We start from the raw sequence: 27434 nt of genomic DNA, 5'->3' as shown, positions 1-27434 counted from the left end.
GACTAGAAGGTTAGGGCACTGAGCCACATGACACCAGCTTCCAGAGGAGAGGGAGGTTGGAGACTGAATTCAATCATCTGGTCAAATGATTTGATAATAAAACTACAGTGAAAACTCTGGACACCTAGAGTCATGGAACTTCCTAGTTAGTGCACACACTGATGTGCAGAGAGGGTGAAACGTCTTGATTCCACAGGGAGAGCATGGAGGCGCCATGCCTGGGACCCTCTCACAGCTCGTCCCGTGGGTCTCTTCATTCGGTTCGTCCAGATTCATATCCTGCATAATAAAACTGTAATAGTACAGCACTTTCCTGAGTTCTGAGAGTCATTCTGTCAAATTATTCAACCCAAAGGGGTTGTGGGACCACTGAATTTGTAGCCAGTTGGTCGGAAGTGCAGGTGGCCTGGGGACTCCCAAATTGGAAACTGACGTCTGAAACAGGGAGCTCTTGTTGGAGACTGTGCTCTTACCTAACCTGTAGAGTCTGGGAGTTACCTTTAGAATCATATGGCAGTATCGTAGCCCCTCGTGATCTGTGCACATGTGCAGGCACGCCCCTCACTTCCATCACCGGTTCCCCTGCTCACTTCCCTCCATCCATGCTGGCTCATCCTCACACACACCAGGTGCATTTGCCCCTCAGGACCTCTGCATCTGCTCTTCCCTCAGCCTGGAATGCTTCTTCCCCTTAACGTGCCTACTCCCTGAGCTCCTTCACAACTTTTCTTAATTATCACCTTCTGAGTGAGTTCTTTCCTAACTGCACATTTAAAATTGGACCACTGCCCACCAGACTCTGGATTCTCCTTCCCTTGCTTTATTATTTTCCATTTTATCAAGATCCAACTAACTGATATTGTACCTATTAATTAATTTGCTTATTGTCTCCTTCTCTGACAGAAGCCATATAAGGTCCACGACAGTAGAAATTTTCTTTTCTCATTTTGTTAATTGCTGTAGCCTCAGCACTTAGAAAAATTCCTGGCGCTTTGGGAGGCCAAGCCGGGCAGATCACTTGAGACCAGGAGTTCGAGACCAGTCTGGGCAACATGGTTAAGCCCTACCTCTACTAAAAATGCAAAAATTAGCGGGGTATGATGGCACACACCTGTAATCCCAGCTACTCAGGAGGCTGAGACATGAGAATCCCTTGAACCCAAGAGCCAGAGGTTGCAGTGAGCTGATTTTGTGCCACTGCACTCCAGTCTGGGCAACAGAGCCAGACTGTCTCAAAACAAACAAAAAAATGCCTAATGCTTTAAAAATGGTGAAGAAATAAATGAATCTGTTATAATTTCTGGAAGCTTCACCACTGTCCTCCATTAGGGAAGTCCAGTTCGTCCACTTCTCATTCAAGTGAGTGTCCAGGGAGGAGGGAAGCACTCTCTGGGCATGGACCTCTCAGTCAGTACACATGACTGTCCCCTTCCAGATGTAGGACTTTGTATAAGCCCGACCTGGCTTTGGAGGTGGACAGAAGAAGGCTCACCTTCTTCTGCCACTTTTTTATAACTGCCTTTTACGTAATGCTTCTTATAGCTGGCGCCCACCATGGCTTGCAGAGATTGCTGTGTTCACAAGGCAGGGGCCATGTCCAGTGGCTCACCTTTGCATATCTAGCATGCAGCACAGTCCCTGCATGTGGCTGACATCTAGTTCACATCTAAATGAATGAGTGAATGTCCAAAACACCAAGCTCGTTCTTTTATGTGGATTGCCTCACTGAATCCTCAACACCCGCCATTAACATTTCTTATTATTCGACAGGGCACGGTGGCTCACGCCTGTAATCCCAGCACTTTGGGAGGCTGAGGCGGGCAGATCATGAGGTCAAGAGATCGAGACCACCTGGCCAACATGGTGAAAACCTGTCTCTACTAAAAACACAAAAATTAGCTGGGCATGGTGGTGCACACATGTAGTCCCATCTACTTGGGAGGCTGAGGCAGGAGAATTGGTTGAACCCAGGAGGCGGAGGTTGCAGTGAGCCGAGATCGCACCACTGAACTCCAGCCTGGTGCCTGGCAACAGAACAAGATTCTGTCTCAAAAAAAAAAAAAAAAGAGGATAATATTATTATTAACCACATTTTACAGATGGAAATGTGGAGGCTAAGAGTAATTAAATAATTTGCCTAATGTCATAAAGCTAGTAATTTGCAGGGTGAAGCTGGAAAAACAGGGTTCAACATGGGGTCTTTTCGGCATTAATGTCCTAGCATCAGCCTAGGGTTTTACAAAGGGCGTGACCCTCATCTCACTGTGGCATTGCCTCAATGGTAATGTCACCAGGGATAAGTGAAGTAACCCGTCTGAGCCTCAGTTTCTTCATCTATAAAACATGACTGTAAAGATTAGATGAACTAAAGAATGTAAATTGTTTAGCCACAGTAAATGCCATGTGAACAGTAGCCATTAGTAATAATTTTGATAATAAAATGACATAAAATTGCATTAGTCTTTTTGTCCTCCACACCATGATTCTCAGCTTACCTTAATTTAAGCAAGAGAATAGTTAGTACCTGTCTTCCCCTGGCAGGAAGTACATGATGTCCTCATGGAAACCGCCACCTCCCAACCCGGCATGGGCGGTCAGGAGCCCCCACCGCCTCTTGGCACTGCTGAGACCATGGCTGGTCTTGGTGGGAGCACATGGAGAGAGCGGGGAGGGAGCCTCACCACGACGCTGCTGTTCACAGCTCCCTGCCATGGATGGCACCGCCCACCACCGCCGCACCCCCACCCCCAGTGCCTCTCCAGGAAGGCACATTTTTCTCCTGTTTCCCCCTTTCCCCCTAAGCAGGGACCCAAGAAAGCAGAGGCCTTCTCCATAGCCCCCAGAACTCATGGTAATGGGGTACCCAGCCTAGCGGAGGGTAATGGGGAGCTGCGGCCACTGGGTGGAGAGGAAAGGCGTTTATTTTGGGAGTCCTGTCTGACTTCCCAAAGCTGTCCCTCAAGCTCCCCTGAACTATCAGTGTTCCCAGACACAGAGGCCTTTATCCCTGAAAGGGAGCAGCCAGGCAGAAAGACAAAGGCCATATCTGATCCCGCCTGGGGTGGAGGCCACAGGTTGGGGGAAGGGAGGCGTGCAGCTGCGAGGGCTGAGCACATCTGAGCAGGAATGGAGGAGGGGTGGCCTGGAGTCAGCATTCTTACTCTACTCTTTCCATAACCGGGGAATGAGGCGCTGGCCGGGACCACAATATCCCATGCTTACGTCACCATTTTCAGTTTTCAGGAGCTTTCCATCCACTCTCTTTTCCCATCCGTAGCCTCTCACAGTGTGGAGCTCACGGTCCATTCTGCTCGCAGCTTCTCCGACTCTCCATCACTGCTCCCTTGCAGGAGGTGTTGGAGCACCCACCCTCATGATGAAGGACAATCCTAACTTACAAGGCATAGCTAGTAACACCGGGAGGGTGCCGCAGGTGGTCTAGAGCACAGACCAGAGCAGTCAGTCTATGCATCCACTTTCTCATCTACAAAACTGGGGAATCTTGGTACCTACCTCAGGTTGTGGTGAAGATTTTAATGAGGCAATATGCATCTGTAAGGTACACAGACCAGCGCCTGACACTCAGTAAACCCTGGCTAGTGTTAAGGCAGCGTGGAACTCTGCTTCCATAATCTCACCTCAGCTCATAGTAGCTCTGCAAGGGAGGGACTGGTATCCCATATTACTCACGTGGAAACTGAGGCTCAGGTAACAGAGAATGAGGTAATAGCGTAGCCAAAGAAGCAAATACTTCTGGGCTCATGTCAAAGATTCCTTCCAAATATTCAGCTGTCTCCCAACGAAAACCGAAGCAATAGGAGGCCCTGAGCATCTAGGCTGGGTCCCCCTTACCTTCACGTTCACCTGGAAACCTTATTTAGTTACCAGGTCTGAGTCAAACACACACACACACACACACACACACACACACACACACACACACACACGCTCGTGATGTGGAGAAGGCCCATACCACGCAGCCACTCACAGCCCTGGGCCTGACTCACTCTGGTGCTGAAGGAGCTCCCTTCATCTCCTGTCCCTCCCTCTGACATCATGAGCTTTGAAAGTGCTCGGGGCAACATAACAATGTTCTCTGAGCTCTGACATCATGAGCTTTGAAAGTGCTCGGGGCAACATAACAATGTTCTCTGAGCTCTGGAAGTGCTCGGGCAATGCAGCAAGTTCTCTGAGTTCCTGTGACGGCCCTTGAACTTCTGCGGTCCACTTTGTTCCTCTCACCTCCTTCCTCAGAAAGAATCTCTGAACCAGACCAACTACCTAACCCTCCTCGCCATCTCTAGCTCACCAAATCCATGCCCTTCCACTCCACCCAAGCCAGCCTGCTGCCTGCAATGATGACAGTTAAAGTTCTAGCATCAGCCTAGGGTTTTACAGGGTGCAAAGCACCCCCATTCCACCACCCCACAAACCAGAGGGAGACTTATTCACCGTTACACACATAGTAGGTAAGGGGGCTGAGATTTGAACCTGGTTCTGCGAAAGGACTGAGATAGGAATCTGAAGAGAGAGGTGGGAAAGCCCAGGGGAGGGTGGAGAGATGTCACCCCCTCTGGGTTAGGTTCTAAGGCAAGGAGAAGTGAGGCTCAGAGGGCAGGGGTCCCTCAGGTTTCTAGTCATTCCCATTAGCTTCTCTGCTGGTTCTCCTTTCCCCTTAGGCACTCAAGCCTCAGCACCTCCAGAGGGACTGTTAGGAGCCTGGATCCCTTCCTCTCCCTTAATCCTTATCTCAAATTGATGGTCAATTCCAACTCCAGAATACTTCTTTGAATTAAATCCTACCTCCCCTAAATTGTCCCTCCCTTGGTCCAAATGTATATTCTTTCCCTCGTGGATAATTTCAAGACCAGGACCACCTTATGAAGGTGTCTGTGAGTGGCACATGGGAGTTGTGAGATGTATGCACACCTATGTGGATGAATGAGTGGCCTTGTCCACAGCATCTTTTATTAGCTGACCCTCCCTAAGGCCTCTACAGGACCTGTTCTTCCCTCTAGCACAACTCTTCCCACAGTTTATTGTGTTCTCTATTTATCTGTCTATCCCAGGGATCCTATTCAATTCATCTTTGGATTCCAAATGTTCAGTGGAGCGTCTGGCACATAATAGCTGCTCAATAAATGTTTGTTGCATGACAGCTTGTAGTCTCTTCTGGACACACATCTACCTGCTCTCCCTCCCCTGTTCCATTTCTACTTCCACACATGCCCTGCCCCCCAACCCAGAGTTATCCTAAAACAAAAAAATGATTCACATCACCTACTGCTTAAAAACCTCCATTATATCCTTGTTGTTGATAATAACATTCAAAATCCTCAGCTGGACACCCAAAGCCCTTCATAACAAGGTTCCCAACTTTCTTTCCACCTTAAATTCAGCATCCCCGCCAAATACCACCTTAGCACATCTCCAGCCCTGAACAGATCAGCCTTTTCCTTACTAGGGTTGATATTAAGGAAACGCCTGTTCCCATTTTCTGAAATGTTTCCCCCTCCATTTTCACCTAGAAAACTGTTCTCTGGCTGGGCACTGTGGCTCACACCTATAATCCCAGCTCTTAGGGAGGCAGAAGTGGGAGGATAGCTTGAGCCCAGGAGTTCAAGGCCTGCCTGGGCAATATAACGAGACCCCGTTCTCCACAAAAAAGAAAAAAAAGAAAGAAAACTGTTCTCTGTGTTATAAAATCAAGTTCAAAAACCACCTCCACTGTGAAGCCCTCCTAACTTGCTTAGGTGAAGTGAGTAACTCCTTTTATATTCTCCTAGACGATGGAGAGGAAGAATCCATATTTATAGAGTGTTGACTATGTATTATCTAATTTAATTCTCCCTCACATCAGTCTTGGAAGATGGATGTTATCTTTCATCAAACCTTTGCTGGAGTAGGTATAAAAGCCATAAAAGCTGGGGTCAGAATTTCAACCCTGGTCTGTCTGACTCTAAAGTCCCAGCTTTTTCTTCTCCATGTCTCTGACCTCTCTTATAGGACTTGCTTGCTATGCTTTACGGCATTTCTCGGTCTACATGTCTGTTTCCCCTGTTAGATGTGTGGTCAGAGGCTGGTTCTTACTTACATCTACCTCCTGGAGGTCAAGCCCAGGAATGGTCTTATGCAAGGGCCTCAATAACTGCGGTTAATTACACAAACAAGTGAGTGAATGCATGGGTGAATGAGTGAATGAATGAATGAACAAACTGAGGATTATGTTGTCCCCCTAAACATGAGCAATAATGAAGGAAAGCAACAATTTGTCCAGAGGAAAAATACTCAAGGGAGGCCCAGTCTCATGCTCTCTACTGGAGAACCCCTTGTGATCAACTGCCTCCTCTCTTCAGAGCTCTGCTTTGTAAGCAGATCAACAGCCCACAAGGAGATGGCATGGTTGCCAAAAAACAAAAAGCCAAACACATCAAAACAAACCAAAAAACATAACAACAACGCCCAGAGGTGACAAGAACGGTTCCCTACAAAGAACAAGACAGACATGCTCTCTGCCTTCTGGGACCTCCCCCTGAGACCGATACGGCAACACAGGTAGAAACATCTAGGCCATTTGGAAAGAAGGCCTAGAAACAGACAATCAATACATGACCAGACTATATTTACATCGCAGGCCCGACAGGAGACATGAAGGAGTGCAGAGGAAAAGGAAAGAACTGTGCTCAGGCAAAGAGGTCGTCCCTGCAGGACAGAAGGTTCAGGAACCATTGGCGTGACTGGGGAAAAGCTGGCTTGATGAATAGGTGCGGGCTGTCGGGTGGGACGCATCCCGGCCCTCCGGTCGCCCCAGCTTGCCCAGCTCTCACATCCCACTCAGCCCTTGCTGCTTTCGTGTCCTCCAGCCTGAGACTCGAGCCAATACCACTAATTGTTTTCTCCACTGGCCAACTGGTGGGAACGAGGGGCCATAAAGGAAGCAAACAACACATGCCGTGTATCCAGCAATTTTACTGTTGGCAATTTGATACAGAAAAATAAAATGAGGGCAGAGCTGCAGGGTCAATAAAGGGAAGTATATTTCCAAGTGATTTTCCCTTTCACTGCTGAGCAGTCAGGGCGCCTCTTCGCAGACAATTCTATGGCAAGCAAGACACAGGCTTTGTCAGCAAAGTCCGGGCATTTATGATGCAAAATCAGGCAGGCTGGGCCTGGGAAGGGGTGGTGCTGAAATGGCAGAGCCTTTAGTGTTGGAAGGGACAACGGCGGTCACCTTGTCCAACCTTCCTCTCAATCGGAAGTCTCCGGTCCAGCGTGCCCAGCATGCGGTCAGCCTGGCTCTTCCTGAACCCTCCCGGGCTGCAGGGCTCACTGCCTCATGAAGCAGCCCTTTCTATCTGCTGACAGCTACAGCTATTAAAAAGGTGTTCTTTATTGTCTGTGGAACTCTGCCTCTCTGCAGTGTTCACATCCATTCATCCTAGTTTAGCCCTCTGGAGCCAATCAATATTTATCGAAGACCTACTACGTACCACTATTCTGGATTCTGAAGTTATAGGCATGAATGAAACAAAGTCCCTAGTGGGCAAGTCTACTGTTTCTCTGACATGACACAGAATTTTTCCCCAGACCCATTGGAACCCTGTTTGTGTTCAGTGTTCGGTTTGTGAGATCTCTCAGTGCTAAGAATAATCTCTCCTACTACACACGAGGCAGCATTCCTTAAAAGAGGAAGAGACAATGGCTGGGCACAGTGGATCACACCTGTAATCTCAGTGCTTTTTTTGCAGAGGGCGGGGGGGCAGGGAGGCAAAGACAAGAATTGTTTGAGGCCAGGAGTTTAAGACCAGCCCAGACAACATAATGAGACACTGCCTCCAAAAAAAAAAAAAAAAAAGGAAGAGACAGCTGTAAAAGGACTGGAAGACATCAGTTTTTTTCATGCTGGTCTGTTTCATCTTTAACATCATAGCACTCATTCATAGTCCATATGTTCTTGTTTACTTGCTGTTGTCCTCTGCCCACTCCCCCCACCACTGACTGACCCCCTCCAGCTACGAGGGCACGGTCTCATTACAGCGGCCCCTACTGGGCCCTCAGGGACCAGCGCAGTGCAGGGCACAGAGTGGAAGCCTCGGTAAACATTTGCCGAATTGAGAACTAGACGGATGAATGCACAGGACTCAGCTCACACATGGGGAGAATGGATGGAGCCACCACAAGGACCTCTATTTCTCCAGCAGGAAGAAATAGCTGACCTCCCTCCCTCATCAGCCAGGCAGATGGGTGGCAGGCCTGAGACGAGCTTCCCAGGAAGGTTTGTGGGCACAGAGCCAGATCCTAACTTAGCGAGAGCTACTGAGCCGCTGGCAGGCTGGTCCTGCCCCGTGTCTAGCTGACATTGGGCCTGGGATTGATTCCTGGGGAGGAAATAGGTATGAGTCGCAGAAAGTCCATCCATCAGGCACCCTGGTCTCAGCCCAGTGCCCTGTGGGCCAGAATCTGCAATGGGCCATGAGGCAAGATCTGGGGAGACAAGGAGACAGGCCCCCACCCTGAAGACCATGTTCCTAGGACACTCAGGACAACAGGCCAACAGCTACCTGGGAACCCCAAAGGGAGGCTGCAAGAGCCCGGGTATAGTGTATAGGAGCAACTGGAGTCCTGTGAGCCTAATCAGAGAACGCTTCCTGGAGGAGGGAGCTACAAACAGGGTTTGGAAGGAATTGATGCTAATAGTAATTAAAATAATGGTCATATATTGAACATGTATATAAGCCAGGCACTCTGCTGTTTTATAGACATTGATTCACTTAATGCTCATGACACCCTGAGAAGTAGGTGTGATTGACCCTCTTCTTCTTTTTTTTTTTTTTGAGACGGAGTCTTACTCTGTTGCCCAGGCTGGAGTGCAGTGGTGTGATCTCGGCTCACTGCAACCTCTGCCTCCCATGTTCAAGCCATTTTCCTGCCTCAGCCTCCTGAGCAGCTAAGACTACAGACACGTGCCACCATGCCCAGCTAACCTTTGTATTTTTGGTAGAGACAGGGTTTCACCATATTTGCCAGGCTGGTCTCGAACTCCTGACCTCGTGATCCCACCCTCGGCCTCCCAAAGTGCTGGAATTACAGGTGTGAGCCACTGCGCCCGGCCAGTTGACCCTTTCAACAAGCCTAGAGGGATGAAGCAACTAGGCCAAGGTCCAATGCTAGTCGTGACAACAGGGGGACTTGGACCCAGGTGTCCAGGACTCCAAACCTGAACTCACAGCTGCATGACACCCATGGGACCATAGCAGCCTCTGGGATTTCTTTACCATAGGAGAACCAAAGGAGACATGGGAGGCCTTGAAGCGCCCCACTGAGGCTGTCCCACCCCAGGCTCCATCGAAGTCCAAGACTCCTTCTGCAGACCTGCTCACCAAGGCTCCTCCGGCAAATTAAAACCCACAGGCCAGCCATCAGCCATCCTCACTTCTGTCTGGCGGCCCTCATCGGTCTGCTCTTCCAGTCTTCCTTCTCCAGACAGCCTCCTGTCCACCCCAAACTGCCCTCTCTTTCCCCCACTTCAAGCCAGAAAATATGAAAGCCATAAGCATCAGGAGGCCTCAGGTATAACCCAGCCCAAGCCCTTTGGGTAGACTGGAGGACATCAGCACCAGTGACATCAGCACCAGTGACATCAGCACTGATCAAGCTTGCACCAAGCATCGCGGTCCACGGGATGTTTATCTGCTCCATCAAGCTGCCTCTCTTTCCCGGATTGTGGCTGCTTCAAGAGAACTTACACCATCCTCCTCCAGGAACCTTGCCGCTCTCCTTGCAGGTCCTGCCAAAACCTGGAAAGGTCCAGGAGCACTCTTGGATTGCTCTCATTCTCCATGTCCTTTGCCCATTTGTAAATACAGGTTACACAGTGGACTGCCTTCTATTACTGAAGCATCAAGTATATCCCCTTATGGTCCAGTCTGCCAAAAAAGCTGCACATTCTCCACCTTAGTTTACCTCCCTAAACCACCTAAACTAGCTAAACTATCTACCATGGCCAACGCCACCAGCTGATCTGTCCACTTGGTGCTACAAGTTCATTGCAGTATTTATCTGAATAAGTTACAACCAGAAAATAACTGTGGAACAGTAATAAGAAAATAAATGAATAAATAAATGGAAATTCTGTACTCTGATTCTGTGCTCCAGGGGGCGCCATTTGCACCATAGTGTATATGCATTGTGATGCCAAGGCCCAAGGTCCCTTCTGTATCAAAACACAAACAAACCACAACACTTCTAGTTATCCTCAGTATCCCTGGGTTTTGACTGTCGGTTTAGGAAAGTATCTGTCCACACTATGGTTCTCTGCATTTGTTGAGAATTGAAGGCTGACGGTAAGTTCTGTCAATGCGTAAATCCACCCCTGGAAATACCAGATCCCCTTGGCACTGTAGTTCTGTAGGGCTCTGTAGGTTTCTGAGACTCTGGGGAGGTAAATGCCTTTCTAAGGGGCAGAGGTATATTCCTCCCAAATTATTGACACGACTGCTACTAGTACATGGACTGTGGCTAAAATCACCCAAGCTTTCAATTACTGTTATTAGCCACATGGTCACCATGTAGCAGGGGCATGGCCTGTCTCCATCGGAGTGGTTCTCTGAAGCCCCGGCAGATCGGGGACTGCTAGGGATCACACAGTCCTGGGTTTGAATTCCAGCTCCTCCGTCCCTTTTCTGAGCCTTAACATCCCATCTAGAACACAGGGTTAGTAATTCTTATTTAACAGGGCTCCATAAGAATTAAATTAAATGGGTCAACAGTAAATAGAATATCTAGCAGTGTCTCATGCAGAGTAGGCACTCATAATATATTAATTGTCTCCCCCTTGATTTCTCTCCTTTCTCTGTATCTATGCTTCTACTGTTCAGGGCAGGGTCTTGTCATTATCCTGATACCTTGGACCCTCTGCTGATGGAAGAAAGTTCACAGAGACGGGGGGAAAGCTCTCTGCAGTCCTTGCTGTCGGGCTCCTGAGTACAGTTCCAACTGTACATCAGCATACAGCATCTGGACCTCACTTCTCTACTACACTCACCGCCTGGGGCCCTAGTCCCAAGGGGGCTGTTCTAAACAGGTTTCCTTCCAAAAGATAAAAGAAACTGACGGATGGTAAGTAATTGATCTCTTAAAAGAGGCAGCGAGGGAGCCTGAACAGCTACCTAGCCAGGGGGCAAGGGGAATGGCTCCTACCAGTTCCCGCTTCAATTCCCAGATTCCAAGATAAAATACATACCCAAAGAGGTGGAAGAAAAGGAGGTAAGAAAAACAGAACAATGGCAAAAATAAATACACAAACACACACACACATGAACACACACAATCATTTCAGTATAGATGTTTGTTAGAAAACAGAGAGAGAATTTAAATGTTTGTTTTTCTAGCTTGCCTCAATTTCTTTAATGGAAACATAATACACCTTTATATCTGGTAGCATGAGAAATCAATGTGTGATTTTTCAGTAATAACTAGATGGTCCCACCTTATCCAAAAGTATGGCTACCCTAGCTGCCAAAGTCGTAGATCACCAAAGTCTCCTGTCCCTTAACCCCTATTGCCTAAGTAACTGTGCTAAGATGGAATTAGCAAGAAATAATACTCCCGTATGTTTGATGAACAGCTTGCAATTCACAAATCACTTTTACATTAACTTTTTCAGCCACACAAGAACTCAGTCCTGGGAAGCTGAATGTGAGTTTCCTGACTTTCCTAAAGTCTCACAGCTGGCGAGAGATTATGAACTTGAACCCACATCTAACTCCTAATACACACTCTCTTTCACTAGGTCACATGACAAAGTAAAAGGTCCAGGTAACCGGGTAACAGAGACTAGGAAACAACGTCCTTCAATTTTGGTCATGCTCAGAATCCCACTGAAGCTCGGGTTCCAGGGATATAAGGAATGTCAAGTACTTGGACATAAAATATAATGAAAATTGGGAAAGGGGAATCTATGGGAAACTGAGGCATCTAAAATCAAAGAGGAGAAGGATGAAGAAAAACTTCATTTCCTTTTATTTTTTTTTTTTTTTTTCCGATGGAGTCTGGCTTTGTCTCCCAGACTGGAGTGCAGTGGCACGGTCTTAGCTCACTGTACCCTCCACCTCCTAGGTTCAAGTAATTCTCCTGCCCCAGCCTCCCGAGTAGCTGGAATTACAGGCATGCACCACCACACCTGGCTAATTTTTGTGTTTTTAGTAGAGACATGGTTTCACCATGTTAGCCAGGCTGGTCAGATCGTGCCACTGCACTCCAGCCTGGGTGACAGAGCAGGACTTCATCTTAAAAAAAAAAAAAAAATAGAAAATAGAAAAGTGGGATCCCCTATCCCAGGCTGGGGATGATTTATAAGGAGCCCGGGGACAAGCAGTGAAAGGTGGGAGGTGGGGGGAGGCGGTTCTTAGCCTGCGGACACACTGATATGGAGTTAAAGGAAGCGATATCGACAGCTCATCTCTTCTCCGACCTGCAGGGAGGCCTCTGAACGGACTTCCTTTTCCACACTTCCACCCTCTGCATCCTGTTCCCAAGAAAAATAAGTTTTTTAATTCTGCCTTCAATTACCTTCTGACTCCTACTAATCCCAGCGACAAGTTCCCTTACAGCCCATTTGCATAGAAGCCAACTTCATACATGCATTCAAGCACCTACTATGTTCCCAGGAAAGAGACGCTAGGGGAACGTCAGCCTCTCCCTCAGGGAGTCCACACACAGCCAGCCTCTCATTACCCCAACCTCCTCTCCCGGCTCCCAAGCCCGAACTTCCTGCTTCGGCCAGACAGGCCCAGCTCCTCCTCATCCTCTCCAGCATCTCCCAGGCTGGTGGAAATGATGAGAATCCCCGCCCCTGACTTCTCAACCCTGCCATACAGCCATACATCAAGTTGTTAATACTTAATTTTGCCCTATCTTGTTCTCATTTACATGTTTTTTTTTTTTTTTCCTTTTTCTCACTTGCAGGATCTGGCTCTGTTGCCCAGGCTGGAGTGCAATTGTGCGATCACAGCTGCAGCCTCAGTCCCTAGGCTCAAGCGATCCCTCCACCTCAGCCTCCCAAGTAGCCGGGGCTGAGGGTGTGCCCCACCACACCTGGCTAATTTTTTTTCTGTTTTGTAGAGATGGTCTCACGCCATGTTGCCCAGGCTAGTCTCCAATTTGTAGGTTCAAGCACTTCTCCTGCCTCCCAAAGTTCTGGAATTATAGGTGTGAGCCACTGCACTGGCTTCATTTGTCCATGTTTAGAAGACTTTTCAATCTTTTATAATCTATCCCTCTGAGCAACTGGGATCCCTCAAAAGACAAGGACTAAAACTCCCTCCAGTTCTTCCCACTCTCCCCACAGGGGGCAATCAGCCTCAGGAATTTGCTGCCAGGGCACAGAATGCTTCCAAAAGTCGCCCAGCCATTCGGACTCAACACTTGAGTGCCTACTGCATCCCTGTGAACTCCTTGGCATTACACACACTATTCTCTGATGAGGAGGGTGGTGAGTGACGGAGGGGGATTGGAATTGGGCCCTTCTGACTCCCTTCCATCCCACTCAGCCCCTGAGCCTAGAGGGCACCTGAGAAGTACCACTGGGCGGTCCCAGCCAGTTTCAGCCACAAGAATGGAACCCTAACTCTCCAAGCCTCATGGTAGTGCATGTGTGTGTGCGTGCGTGTGCGCGTGCATGCGTGTGCACTTGTGCGTGTGCGTGTGCGTGTGTGTGTGTGTGTGTAGGGAAGGGAGGGGAGAAAGAAGGGCATAAGAAGACAGAGGAGGGCTAGAAACGCAGGCCGCCTTCCTACTTATTATTTGATATTAGGGAAGACACCCTACCATTTGTTTCCCATCACAGCCTTCAATTCCCTTCTCGTTCAGGGAACCTGAAACACAGAGCTGGCTTGTTGATTGGTTTGAGTTTAATTCATTTGTGTAATATCCCTGTTCCGAACGATGTCTAATTAACACTTTTGTTGGGGGGAATAAAACCTCCCATAATCATTAATGAACGGGGATGGGGGGGAACTCTTTCCTAGGCAGCAGCCTTGATGCTGCTGGGCTGTTTGTTGGCTCCGTCTTAGAGACTTCTTAATGAGACATGTCTTAACAATGGGATTATCACCCACTTTAGACCAGGACAAGCAGATGGAGCTGAGATTGGATAACGGGATGCTCAATGCAACATAAATCAGCACTCATGCCTAGTCCTGGGGAGCTCGACTCTGGGTACCAAATCCAGAAAGGGGGTACATGGCTGGACAGCCTCTACCATGCAGGGCAGGTACTCCAGCTACTGGATGAAATTCCAGGTATGAGACTTCTTTCTGGTTTTTTCATCTGCTCCAGGTCTTGCGGGGAGAAATAATATCTTAGATTTATTTGTAATTTCAGTTTGCAGAATGACTTTATAAATGTTAGTCCACAGCTCCTGAGGACAAAGAATACGAACCCCATTTAACAGACAAAGCAAACGAAGCTCAGAGAAATTAACGGATGCACTCAAGGTCACAAAACTAAGACATGCCATGGCCTGGAGTAGAACCCACATCTTCTGACTCCAGAACTTTGTGCTATTACTCTCTTCATGGTTATCTGCTCAAACCTTTATCAAACACATAATTGCATCTCACTCAGTGTGGATGTAGTATAAAGAGATACGTGTGGTCCAGCCCACAACTCCAGGGTCCTGACTCCAGAACCCTGGGGAGCAGATTTGATTTACAGGTCACTGAGCACACGCCGCTGCTCTCCAGATAAGTCCCACAGAGCTAAAACCCTGATGAAGACACAAAGGCATTAGGATGGTTTAGACTTTTGAACTTCTAGTGGTTGAGAAACCATCTAAAATACATGCAAGTCTGAATGGCGTGTATGTTAGGGTGAGAAAGAAAGCATCCATAACTTTCATAAGATTCTCAAAAGAGCCTATGGTCCCAAAGTCACAAGATTCAGCAGCCTGGAATCCATCTCTGACCATGTCTTCTAGTGTGAAACATGAAATACAACAAGCTGGGGTACTAATGGGAAGACGTGGGCTCTAGGCCCAGCACTTTCATGTGGGTAACTTTAGGTAACCATTTAATCTCTCTGGGCTTCAGTTTCCATACTGAGAAATAAAAATCAAAAACCCTGCCCTGCTTTATACACAGGGATTTTGTAAGGACCAAAATAGTTAAGGTTAAGAGAAATGGTGGCTTGAAGAGAATGATGGGAGAGAGAGTTATTTTCACGATTCATCCTTCTGTGGTTTTTATATTTTGTACTATGTACATTACCTACTAAAAATACAAAATTAAAAATTTAACAAAAATATATTAAGCCTTTGGTTATCAAGTACTTCACTTACACAACCTCATTTAATTCTCTGAACTGCCCTGCAAGGCACAGATAATTTTCCCCATTGGATGAGAGGCAACTGAGGCTCAGCAAGCTCAGAGAAATTGTACAATGTCACAATTGTGACTGAACATTGGCAGGTTGAGGATTAAAGTTCGTATCTCTCTGATTTCGGAGTTGCTATTTGCCTCTCTCTCTCTCTCCTATATTACATGTGCTCATTCCATCTCATAAAAGCTCAGTGTTAAGAGATAAACTTGATGTATACTGGAGGAGAATAACTTTCACTCTACTGCTGCAGGAGGGCTACAAGTTTCTCCATCATTATCTAAATATAAGACTCCCATAACTGTTCACCTTCTAACCAACCCAATTGTGCACTGGCAGCCTGAAGAATAGTGTTTAAAAAGTATACATATTTTATGTGCATTATACGTATGTGCATATATGCACATACATTCATGCGTGCGCGCACATGGGCGCGCGCGCACACACACACACACACACACATACACACACATAGGTTTTTGTTACAGCAACAGGGAGAGAGACTTAGGGCAGCTATTGAAGATAGCTGTGGTCTGGCACTGTGGAGATCTGCCCCAGCACCTGGCAAGAGTTGTTCCTTCTGTCCTACCCTGGAAACGCGCCTACCCTTGCCTTGCACAGTCTTGTAAATACTTTGCTGTTGATTCACGACGGGTTATTGTTTTCATTCTGCTGTACATGCCCTGTACAGGTTTATCCATGTCAGTGCCTCTGGCTTAGACTGCAGGCCCCAGAGGGCAGGGGCTGGACCACACATACCTCTTTATACTACATCCACACTGAGCCAGAAGCAATTATGTGTTTAATAAAGGTTTGGGCAGATGACCACAAAGATAAAGGTCATTTATTCTAACTTAAAGGGCTAAGAGCCCTCTAGGTAGGGTAATTTTCACCAGACAGTGTTGTGCAGTGGAATATACATTAATATCTGAAGAAATGTCAAGTTCTACATCCTGACTGTATCTGGTTCTACCTAGATTCAGAGCAAGAGAATTAGCCTCTCAGTTATTAGCTTGTGCACCTATAAAATGGACATCATAATACCTACTTCACAAGGCTGTAGTGAAAATTAAATAAAAAGACTGTGAATCCCTAGTCAACTGAAAAGTACTGTGCAATTTTCAGTTACCTGAGTTAAAAAAGTAGAAAAAATAAATGAAAAAATAACAACTGAGCAAACCCTGAAGATGTGGAAGCATCCCAGGGCTTCACACCAGGAAAATGTCTCCTGGGCTTTCCATCCTCAGTGGAAACCATAGCCCCTGTGCCTCGAATAAGGCCTGGTACAGCATCGCAAATGGAATGAATACTCCAGAGATCCTTGCAAAAGCTAGTTGCTACAATTTAAAGCAGAATTTGCATCCAGCTTTGGGAACAACGAAAGAGGAAAGAAGCAGCCCAAATTCTCCCTAAATTTCATTTAAGTTGCATTAACCCTTCTCTAGCCATTCCGGATGGGACACATCACACAGCTAAACACTCCCCAACATTAGGGAGGGCTTGTTCAAGTGATGGAGGAACTAGTGTAAATTACCATGCAACGGTACGCCCTGAGGATCCAGGTGTCTATCAGGCCCTGAGCAGGCAGACAAGGCTAATAAAGTCACAGTTCCTGCAGATCACTGCAGCTGCTTTTGCAGGAGGTGAAGGTCAAGGTTAGTTGTGGAGAAAGAGAGGACATTCAGGCAGATAGTGGCATGTTCCAAGCCTGGGGACAGGAATGAGCAGGCCCTACCTCAGGGACATGGTAGGGTGGGAGAGTGAGGGAGGAGTTGTTTGGGAGGGGGGCGGTGATGGGAAACAACACTATTAAAACCTGCAGGGAAGTGTAATGGGGAAATAGGTGTGTGGGTCTTTTTTGAAGAGGTCTCTAGATTATCATTCCTTCCCTGGGGCTGCCCCTGCATTATCCCTAAGACTGAAATCCTATTAATTCTTCCTGAAGGTCAATCCTTCTCCAGGCACCCTAATAAGAAGTTATTTGTCCTTGCTGGGAGCTTCCTGGCTATGCTACTCACAAGGTAATTTAACATCTACCGCTTTACTTTGAGAAACACAAACATGTAGGACCTACTATGCACCCAGTGCTTTCAGCTGATCTGATTTTCCCCACACACCTGTGTCTTTCTGAGAAAGCCTTGGTGAAATACACATTTGGTCCTGGCTCTTGGCATGCACTCCTAAAGACCTTGGAATCTCCCAAGCGTTAAGTGTCTTTTTGTATGCTAATGAACTGACTGGTGGCTGGCAGGCCCTGGGTAGCTTCAGGATGGGAGGCGTTCACCAGACAAACCAAGGCAGGATTAGAGGGTTGGGACCTTCAGCTCCATAACCCAGCCTCTAGGGAGAGAAGAGGGGCTGAAGGCTAAGCTGATCACCAACAAGCAATGGTTTAATCAATCATGCCTATGTAACGAAGCCTTCATAAGCCCCAGAAGGACAGGATTCTGAGATCTTCCAGGTAGCTGAATACATGGAGGTTACTGGAGGGTAGCATGCCCGCAGAAGGCATGGAAGCTCCACGATCCTTCCCACGTGCCTGGCTCTGTGCATGCATCTCTTTATCTGTATCCTTTCAGCCGGGCGTGGTGGCTCACGCCTGTAATCCCAGCTCTTTGAGAGGCTGAGGCGGGCAGATCACCTTAGGTCAGGAGTTCGAGACCAGCCTGACCAATATGGTGAAATCTCATCTTAAATAAATAAATTAAATTAAATAAATAAAAAAGAGAAAAAAAATCTATATCCTTTCTACTATCCTTTGATAATAAACTAGTAAACGTGTTTCCTACCTCTGTGAGCCACTAGAGAAAAGTAATAAAGCCCCAGGATGAGGTCTTGGGAACACCCATTTATAGCCAGTCAGTCAAAAGCACAGGTAATACCGTGGGGGGCTTGCGACTGACATTGGAAGTGGGTGACGGTCTTGCGGGACTGAGCTTTCCACCTGGGGGATCCGATGCTACCTCCAGGTAGACAGTGTCAGGGTCGAATTGAAGGACACCCAGCCCATGTCTGCTAGAGGACTGACTGCTTGCTTGAAGTGCAGGGAAAACCTCACACATTTGGTCACAGAAGTCTTCTGTGTTTACTATTATGGGGCGTGGGGGGTGCAGAGCAGAGGAAAAAGGGCTTGCTTTTTTTCCTTCTGCTTTGGAGCATGGAGATTTGGAGCATGGTCTCCAGGACCAACTGTCTGACTCCAATCCCAGCTGCTCTGTCGCATCGTAGCTGTGAGATTGGACAAGTTACTTCTCTGTGACTGACTCTTGTTCTGTAAAATGGGGATGATAAAATTCCTGCCTCATAGGATCATTGTGAGGATCCAATGAAGTAATATCACTTACAAGGGTATCTGGCCCTTGGTTAGTTAATATCGCGACTGGTGCTTGGACACTTGCCCAAGACCTAGTAAGTGTCAGAGCTGGGACGGTAACCAAGTATGTCTCCCTTCCAAACCCATGCTGTTTCCACTTTTCCACATAGCGTCCCATTTCCTTGTATTTCTCTAAGTCCGCTGTCCCCATCTCCTGCATGTTCCCATGAGGTTAACAGTGGGGTGTTCTCCACCGGGCCTAGAGGATGCTCAGTCAGTGAGCCCGGATAAGCAGGTCTACAGTGAAGATACACTAGACCTAGCTTCTCCACATTACCCAGCAGGACAGGAACAGGGAAGAAGCCAGGTCGACCAGAGGCTAATTTCACCTTCCCCTGGTTTGCTTTCTGTGCCTCTGAGATTCAGAGGCAAAGCATCAGTACCAGACAGAAATACGGGGCAGAGAAAAAGGCCCCATGAAGGTGCCAGGGAGGAGGTACCCCAGCCTGCAGCTCCTTCTTTGCTTCTCACTCAGCCTTTGGCCTTCTTATGACTTAGCCAAGAGGAAGGCAGTGCCAGAATGCCAAGTCAAATAGGTGTGCCCCTCCCACTACCCCACCAGGGCAGGCAGTAAGAGAGGCCCGCAGGAACCAGGGCAGAGGCCCCATCTGGTGCCCAGCCAGCTCAGCACTCCTACTTACTCCTGCCCCAGCCCCACTCCCTCCACCCTCCTTCCCCCAGCCCTTCTGCTGGGGGAGGGCATTTCTTCAGACCTCCTGACCTCCTCCTGCCTGGGGAGGATGAAGACATAATTAGCAGCCGCCTCTCCTGGGCAGGGGGAGAGAAGAGCGGCTCATTAAACCAGCCATGCTGCCTCTTCTGCAGCTCCCTCCCCGGGTTCTGCCTCTTCTGCTTGCCCTCTCCTCTCCATCGCCTTTGCTCCTATTCCCTCTCCCATCCTCTCACCCTCTGGCCTCTGCGTCTCCTCTTCGGTGCTGCTCTCAGCTGCATCTCTCCCTGCCTGGCCTGGTCTTGCTGTTTGTCCCCTGTCTTCTCTCTCTGGCTGTGCTTGCTTCTGGACTTTCCTTCCCCGTTCCTCTCCGGACCACTTTCCGGCAGTCCCCCACCCCCACCTCTCTCCTGGGTTTCCTTCGCAGATCCTGCCTCTGGCCTCTGGCCGGCCTTCTCCCTGGGGCACCCTTTGCCTTTGTCCCTCCTCAGTCCTGCTCCTTCACTTCACCTCTGGCCTCTGCTCTGTTTGTTCCAGCTCTCCTTTCTCTGTCGTGTCCCCGAGTTTTCTCTGTCCCCTTTTCTTACTCCGTTCCTCTTCATTCCTTTGCCTACCAGGGCCTGTGGTTCTCCCACTCCGTGTCTTCGGCACCCAGAAAGAAATCGGTGCATGCATCCTTTCCCTTTCCTGGTTGGAAGAGAGAACAGGGGACCATGGGGAGGACACATCTGACTTTTCTCATCCCAAGTCCTCCCCTGCCTTCGATCCGTGCGTTAGTCCAGAAGCTGAGACCTGGTGATAGGTCAGTTTGCAGAGTCAGAAGAAAAGCAAAGAGGCTTTCTCCACCCAGAGGAGGCAGCTACAAAGGGACAGGCTTTGTGTAGGAGTGCCTATGGGTCCCTCGGTGACAGGGTGTGTGCTGGCCACACACCTGGGCTGCCCACAGCCGTGGCTGAGGAAATCGGAAGGGAGGATCCCTTTTTTTGGTCTGGTTTCCTCAGTTTAGAGCAAGAAGTCCCGACTTCTGAGGAGTTACTTAATTTGGTTTTGTCACACCCTAACCCGTTCTAAAAATGCCACTGGGCTGAGCTGCCTTTAATTCTGAGGTCAGGGTGGATCCTGGGGAGCTGGGTTGAGGAAGGGACAGAGGGAAAACACCAGGATCCCCTTTGCCAGGTCTGTTTCAAGTTCTCCTCTGTAAGCCATTATGTTTTCAGGTATCACCTTCTACAACTGGGTCCAAGGACCTTCCCACCCTCATCCTCCCACCCTCATCCTCACCTACCACTTCCTACACTACCTGTTCACAATGCCTGTTCAAAACCCTGTGTCTCGGCCAGGGATGGTGGCTCATGACTGCAATCCCAGCCACTTTGGGAGGCCGAGGCAGATGGATCACCTGAGGTCAGGAGTTCGAGACCAGCCTGGCCAACATGGTGAAAACCCATCTCTACTGAAGATACAAAAATTAGCCAGGTGTGGTGGTGTACACCTATAGTCCCAGCTGCTAGAGAGGCAGAAAAATCGCTGGAACCCAGGGGGCAGAGGTTGCAGTGAGCAGAGATGGCACCACTGCATACAGCCTGGGCAACAGACCAAGACCCCGTCTTAAAAAAAAACAAACAGCAAAAACCCTGTGTCTCTTCCATCCCCTTCCGCTACCACACAGTCCTATCTTCATTTCTTCATTTTACCAAGATATCTGACAACACGACACCTTCTGCAGCACAATAATTTAATGTTTCCTTCCCACTTTCCAAGCAGTTCCTGAAATTGCACTTCTTTCAGGAAGTTGCCCTGGACTGACTCCATCTTAAAGCTGGAAGAGATCGAAGAAATTACTTAATCCCATCTCAATTTAGAGTTAGGACACTGAATGTTAGAGCAGTGAAATGATTTGCCCAGTGCACCTAGAGTTTTAATGGCAAGGCTGGGAGAAGACACGCAAATCTCCCGATCCCCCTTCTTGTGCTCTTTCCCTGGTACCAGGCTGTCTTTTAAACCGAGAATGGAGAATTGATGGTCCCGTCTGACGGAAGGACTCCTGTAATTACGCCTCTTATGCGCTACTTCAAAATACTTTCTCTTGTAGTCTGTCTGTGTGCTATATTTGAGACTGGTATTATTGTTCTTAAGTGAAAATTTACTTAACTGGCGGCAAGTAACCATATTGTATTCATCTCTGTTTCCCCAGCACTGAACAGTGCCTGGCACTCAATAAATGCTTGCTGAATTGAAACTAACTGAAATGAAAACACGCTATTGACTGTCTAAAACTACAGAGCCCTCAGCATCAATAAGAGGGTGAGGGAGGTTTTTCGTAGACAAGAATGATAAGGCATGGCCCATTCCACGGGGGGTGGGAGGGGCAGCTCTCTACCTGCTATTCTCCATCACTCCCAAAGGAAAAGGGGACCTGGAATGATGCCTAGGAACACAACTGGCACTTTTTGCCCTTTCCAAGGCCCAAAGTAAAAGACATAACCTTCCGAGCCATGGCCTTCACATTCGTGTGGCCTGCTTCATGGCTGCAGGCGAAGCCTGTGTAGAGGAGAGAACGGGGCCACATAGGGCTCCAAAAAGAACTTCAGAAGACACCCGTGGCCCCTGACATCATCCAGGAGGGGCCCACCGGTTGCTCCTGGACTTAATCCCAGGTCTCTCTTCATTGGCACGAACACTGAGTATCAGCAGGTAGGAGAGGGCAGGAGGAAGGGGCTGGAAATGGGCTAGGGCCTGGCACTTTAGCAGAAGGCCTGCAGATGCAGATGTGGAGAGGAGCCGGCAGAGCGGTACTTGCCTGAACACTTGGACCCTCTCTCTCCCGCCCTTCTGATTAAGTTATTATGCAATCTCTTCTGGAGGCTGTTTGGGGAGTTTAAATCTCAGGGCCTGGATTTCAGCGGCTGGCAAAGGATCTGGGGCAGTTCCTAACTGTTAACCACGGTGGGAAGCACATCTATAGTAAGGGTCCTGGGTGTACCCAGTGGTGCCCCTTTGGCACTAGATGTAAATTCAATAGGGAAAGTGAAGTCAAAGAATATGGGTGGTTTTTAGCTGTAGCGGAAAGAACAGTGGAGTGGGAGTCAGGAATCAGGGCTTCTAGACCAGCCTCTGTCAGAATCCGCTGGGTGGTGATGGGCAGTTCTCATCCCCTCTCTGATCTTCAGTTTCATAATTCATAGAACAGAGCACCTCTAAGGTCCTTTCCAGAACCTGTGTCCCAGAACATAGTAGGTGTCTCGCACAAGTTAAATGCCCCAGTAGAAATAATTCTGAGACTCTCTTTCTCGGGATATTTTCAATGCTCTTATCCTTTACATCCCACCGGTCTCATTTGGATGATAATGGCCCTTTCAGCATCCTCCTTGCTTCATGCCTCCCCCACTTTTATGTGCCCAGAAATCAGAATGCAGCCTCAAACTTCATTATGTTGACCCACTTCTCCAGAACCCACAATAGCTGCCTACTAAGAATCCAGGTGCATAAGGCTTTAATAACTACCCACCAAGCCCCACCCCAACCGCACCCACCCACACACCTGGAGTGGATTTCTTTCTTGCAATCCATGCCATGTCTCCTCCCGCTGAGCCCTGCTCCAGATTCACCTCTTTAAGGAAGCCTGGCCAAGCCGGCACCATCCATAACCGCACCCAGTATTATTTCCTGTCCCTTCAGTACTTAACACCTCAGGTTGCATTACATTTCTCTGCAGCTGCTCAGGTTTATCCTGATAAGTACAGGCACAATTTTCTTCTGAAATCTTACAAGTGAACAGAAGGGACCAAGAAAAACCCCTTTTCTAAAACCCACCACAGCTGCCACACCCACAGAGCCTCTAGGGCCCGTTCAGTCTTCCCCAGGAAAGGGAGGGAGGCAGAAAATATAACTTTATATATATCCCGTAAACTGTTATAGAAAGTAAACAGCACTCAGTCAAAAGTCATGTGTATGCACATTTCTTCTTAACCTCAATTACAGATGTACACAGAGTTATAACTAAAAAGAGCCTCCGCTTTTCCCTAGCCCAACTTCCACGTTAGGGGTTATGATTACCAAAACCCAGAGAGGTTAAGCAACCTGTTCAAAGCCACACAGCTCATTAGTAGCAGAATCAGGAATGAAACTAAGATGAGAGTGATGCCTCGAACAGGGCTCCTTCCATAACACCATGATACTTTCACCCCTTGGCTGAATTAGCCAAAGCAAGGAGTCATTTTGGCATCACGCAGCCAGCTGAGCTCTGCTTTTTTGGTGGAGAATCTGCAGTGTCGTGCAGTGAAAGAATCTCTCCTGGTCGCCAGAAAAGAATCCTGATAACCAAAGAGGGACAAATAGGTCTGAAGAAGAACTAAAAGGATTTTATAATTTCATCAAGAAGAAACTTAAGAGCCCTAGGATACAGCATTTTTGCCTGTGAATTTTTGAGGTTTTGGTGGAGATACTTCCCTAATGCCAGCCCGCACTGGCCAGTGTTAGGTTGCTGCTGAGGGTGGGACCGTCAGCTCTAAGTGCTCTGTGCAAATCCAAGGAGTTTAGCAACTGCAGAAGAAAGAATTACACAGGATGTGGGCCACTGCCTCTTCCTCCTGGGACCCAATAAATCCCGCTGCCCTTTAAGGTGGTCTTATCATCAATTACGATGAAAATGTTTATGTCTCAGTTGTCCACACCACTGAGGAAGGGCAGTGGAGTGGATGATACAAAAGTCATTTCTTTTTGGCTTTGGAAAGCATGATAATGAATTTTTAGCAGCACCTAATTATGTTGTACTAAAGATAATATTTAAAAACTGTTTGCATTCTCTGAGCACATATTAAATGATAGTACGAGGAGCTGAGCTGGAAGAGAAACTAGACTTTGAATTAAACATTAATTATAGGGATCTACCAAGTGGATAATCCACACTCAAATAACTGGGATATTCACTCAACAGCTTTTTTTTTGGGGGGGGGGTGGATTTACTGTGTGGCAGTCACTCTGCTATATGCTGGGGAAAAGAGGTAAGAGATGGAAGTTACAAATATAAACAGGTCATAGTGCCTATCCACAAGTAGCATTATAGTCTAGTGCAGGAGCTAAACAACCCACTAGGATTAAAACAGAATAGACAATCTTTTGGAATTTCAAAGCAATTTCCTTTGGAAGCCCCAAAGAAAGGACAGTTCATTCTTCAGGGAGAGTTGAGAAGACTGCCTTAAGAGAGTGGCATGGGGGCGCATCTTGAAGGCAATTCCAGATGTCAGGGAGTAGAGGGTGGGAAGCGGGGTTGTTGTGACTGATGGAGCAGTACGGAGGTGACAAAATGTATGGGCTGTCCAGGGAGCACCATCTTCCCGGAGGTGATGGCCGGGATATCCTGACCAGTTGCTCTGGGAGGGAAGCTCAGAAAGGGGGAGACCTCCCTGGTTTCACCCTCAGAGCAGAAGGAAATGCTTCCCAAGACCCCTTCCGATGTGCTCTCTGCACAGCCATCATTTATTTCAGCAAGACAGTCAATGCTTTCTGAGGTTCTCCTAAACCAAGCTCCTTTCCACTAGCTATTCCGAGGAACTAAAAAAATTCACCCTGGGAAAGATGCTTATCCCAGGCCACAGCAGTCTATTTTTGACTTCAAACTTACTCAATTCAGGGTTAATTTCTCTGGGATTCCCAGACTTGGGACTTTCTTTATCAGGGTTGGGGGAGGGTTTATGTTTGGGGCCTCTCGCATAGCCACCAGCCCCTCCAAACCCTTCGAATTTGCTGCAGCTTTAAAATTGCAAGGGGAAAAAAAGATGGAGAGAAGGCAGCTCTCTGCCTCTCCTGCCTTTCTCTTGCTCTGCGGTTAAGCTCAGCAATGATCCTACGAGCCTGGAATTTGAGGAATTTCCTGCCCCGTGCTCCCTGGAAGAGCTGAGAGAGACCTAGCAATTAGGCCTGGAGTTTCCACTCCTGCCTCCCTCCACCCAAGTTAAGTGCCCTGAGTGAAAGCCTCAGTCTAAGGGGTCAGCGTGGAGCTCAGCCTGGGATGTGTCTGTGGCCTTAACATTCAGCCCAAATGCAACCCCCATAGAATCACCCCAACAGCCATGCATGCCCTCCCACCTCCCCCTCTCATCACCCAAAGAGTGTCTGCCAAAACGCTCCAAATCCGTTCCTCTGCCCGAGTGTAGTAATACTAGTACAGGACGTAACAGAGTTAATTCCTTCCAGAATCCATCTTGTCCTTCTGAAATTGTCTGACTAATTCAATGCCTTTTTTTTCACCTTCCCTTCCTCTAACATCACAGGAGTCGAGCTCTGCCTCAGCTCTTTATGCCTTCCCTTCCAGTCTGCTCCTCTCTCTCGCCCCTTCTCCCTTTTCTCCCCCTTGTCCACTTGTTCATCATGACAGTACACCGGCTTATTCGATGTGTGCCCTTGTTCCCTGTCTGCTGTAGGCTGGCGGTCTTAGATCTGCTCCTTGAGCGCATGTCTGTCTTGGGAACTTCTAGAAGGCAGATTGGAGGATCTGGGCCTCTATTAACTTGGTTCAAGTCTGGGACACGGGAACAGAAATAGGGAAGGTGTTCCCAAGTCATCCGAATGAGCCTTATGTAACTTTGCTGCAGCAAACACAACAGCAGAAGCAAATTTCTCTTCCTAATTATGTTTTGTTCAGGCTAATGATAAAATCGGTTCATCTTCTCTCATGACACATCAATCGATGGCTGGATACCAGGTGCTGGGTCAAAAAGCAGCCTGGGATTTAAACACTTGCCACAGACAGTTCTCACACTGGCCCACTGACCCTCCGTCAGACGACACCCCGGGAAGGAGGCCTAGGGAGTGATGGGTCCTGCCCTCTTTACCCTTCCCTTCTTTTTCCAGGGTTCCCCCTTGTCTGGATGTCCAGCTTTATGTTTGCTTCCTCATTCTAGCAGTTTCGTTCTTGACACCCTTTCAATAATGGCCCATGCTACTTTTTGCTTTCACCCTTCCTCCAATCAAGGGACATATCTGGGTCTTTTCTGCTTAAAGTCCTAGAGGAGCTGACCAGTTGGAACCTTACTTCCCTACACACCACACTGCATTCCCAGGTTGGCACCATCTCACCCTCTGATGCCTCCTGGCTCCAGGGCCATGCTGCCAGCTGCCTCCTACCTGCCCACGGGTCTCTCCTGGGGCTTCGCCATCCTCACCATCACCAGCTTTCTTCATCACGGCCCTCCCCCTGCATCCTGACTCTGCCTACTCTCTGCTTGGTTCCGTTTCTGGCAAGTACCAGGCCGGGAGCCGTGGTGCACTGGGCCTGAGGCTTCAGGCCTAGGCCTTCTTTGCAGTCATCCTAACTCCTGACAATTCTGACCCAGGGGGAAATTTAAATGGCAGTTTCCTGCTTCCCCATGCTTTCCACCCCCCCAATTCTTCCTCTCAGCATATTCTACTGGCCTCAAAAGGACAAGACTCTCCGGTTAAAAAGGAAATCAAAGCTATTCCACTACTTCAATGGGAGTGTTCACTATCTCCAGATTTCCTTCAACTCTCAAGATATTTGCCTTTTGAGGTTGAGAGTTGCCGGTTGCTAGTTCCCGCCTCCTCCCCCTTCACATTCCCTTCAAACAAAGCTTTTCTGTCAGGTTTTTGACCCTGATGAAGATTTTTAAGATTTTTAACTGGAATCTTTTTTTTTTTTCTTTTCCGTCTTCCTCTCTAATTCTGAAGGATCTTTTGTCTTCTAGGCAAAAGGACTGAAAGATTGAAAGGGAGGGCTGCCTTTTTTTTTTCCTTGTAAGTAGTTAGGAAAGAAGTTTTTTTTTTAAAAAAAAAAAAGAAAAAACAGAAAAATAAAAAAAAAAAAACCTATTTTCTTTCTCAGAAAATTTATTTTTTATTATTTTTGGTTTTTTGAGATGGCGTCTTACTCTGTTGCCCAGGCTGGAGTGCAGTGGTGCAATCTTAGCTCACTGCAACCTCCTCCTCCCGGGTTCAAGCAATTCTCCTGCCTCAGGTTCCCGAGTACCTGGGATTACAGGCACACACCACTACGCCCAG

At 48.0% G+C, this 27434-nt stretch overlaps 1 protein-coding gene and 2 long non-coding RNA genes across 5 annotated transcripts in view; 1 reads left to right on the top strand and 2 right to left on the bottom strand.

The window, feature by feature from the left end:
• The window catches only part of KIRREL1 (kirre like nephrin family adhesion molecule 1), a 108728-nt gene that overhangs the window by 54225 nt on the left and 27069 nt on the right, over window positions 1-27434 (bottom strand). The window lies entirely within an intron of this gene.
• LOC116538373 lies at window positions 1331-19994 on the top strand. Its single transcript, XR_004263623.1, has 3 exons — window positions 1331-1342; window positions 10667-10673; window positions 19910-19994. It is a non-coding gene; the product is annotated as an uncharacterized LOC116538373 (long non-coding RNA).
• LOC116538375 overlaps window positions 9716-27434 on the bottom strand; it is a 19855-nt gene continuing 2136 nt past the window's right edge. Inside the window, exon 2 of the long non-coding RNA XR_004263625.1 lies at window positions 9716-10833. This is a non-coding gene — a long non-coding RNA (uncharacterized LOC116538375). The remainder of the gene's footprint in view (window positions 10834-27434) is intronic.

This window comes from Sapajus apella, unplaced genomic scaffold (genome assembly GCF_009761245.1).
Source record: "Sapajus apella isolate SASKATOON/1434 unplaced genomic scaffold, GSC_monkey_1.0 scaffold119, whole genome shotgun sequence".
In the NCBI taxonomy this organism is placed as follows: Eukaryota; Metazoa; Chordata; class Mammalia; order Primates; family Cebidae; genus Sapajus; species Sapajus apella.
This window is presented reverse-complemented; position numbering and strand designations above follow the sequence as displayed.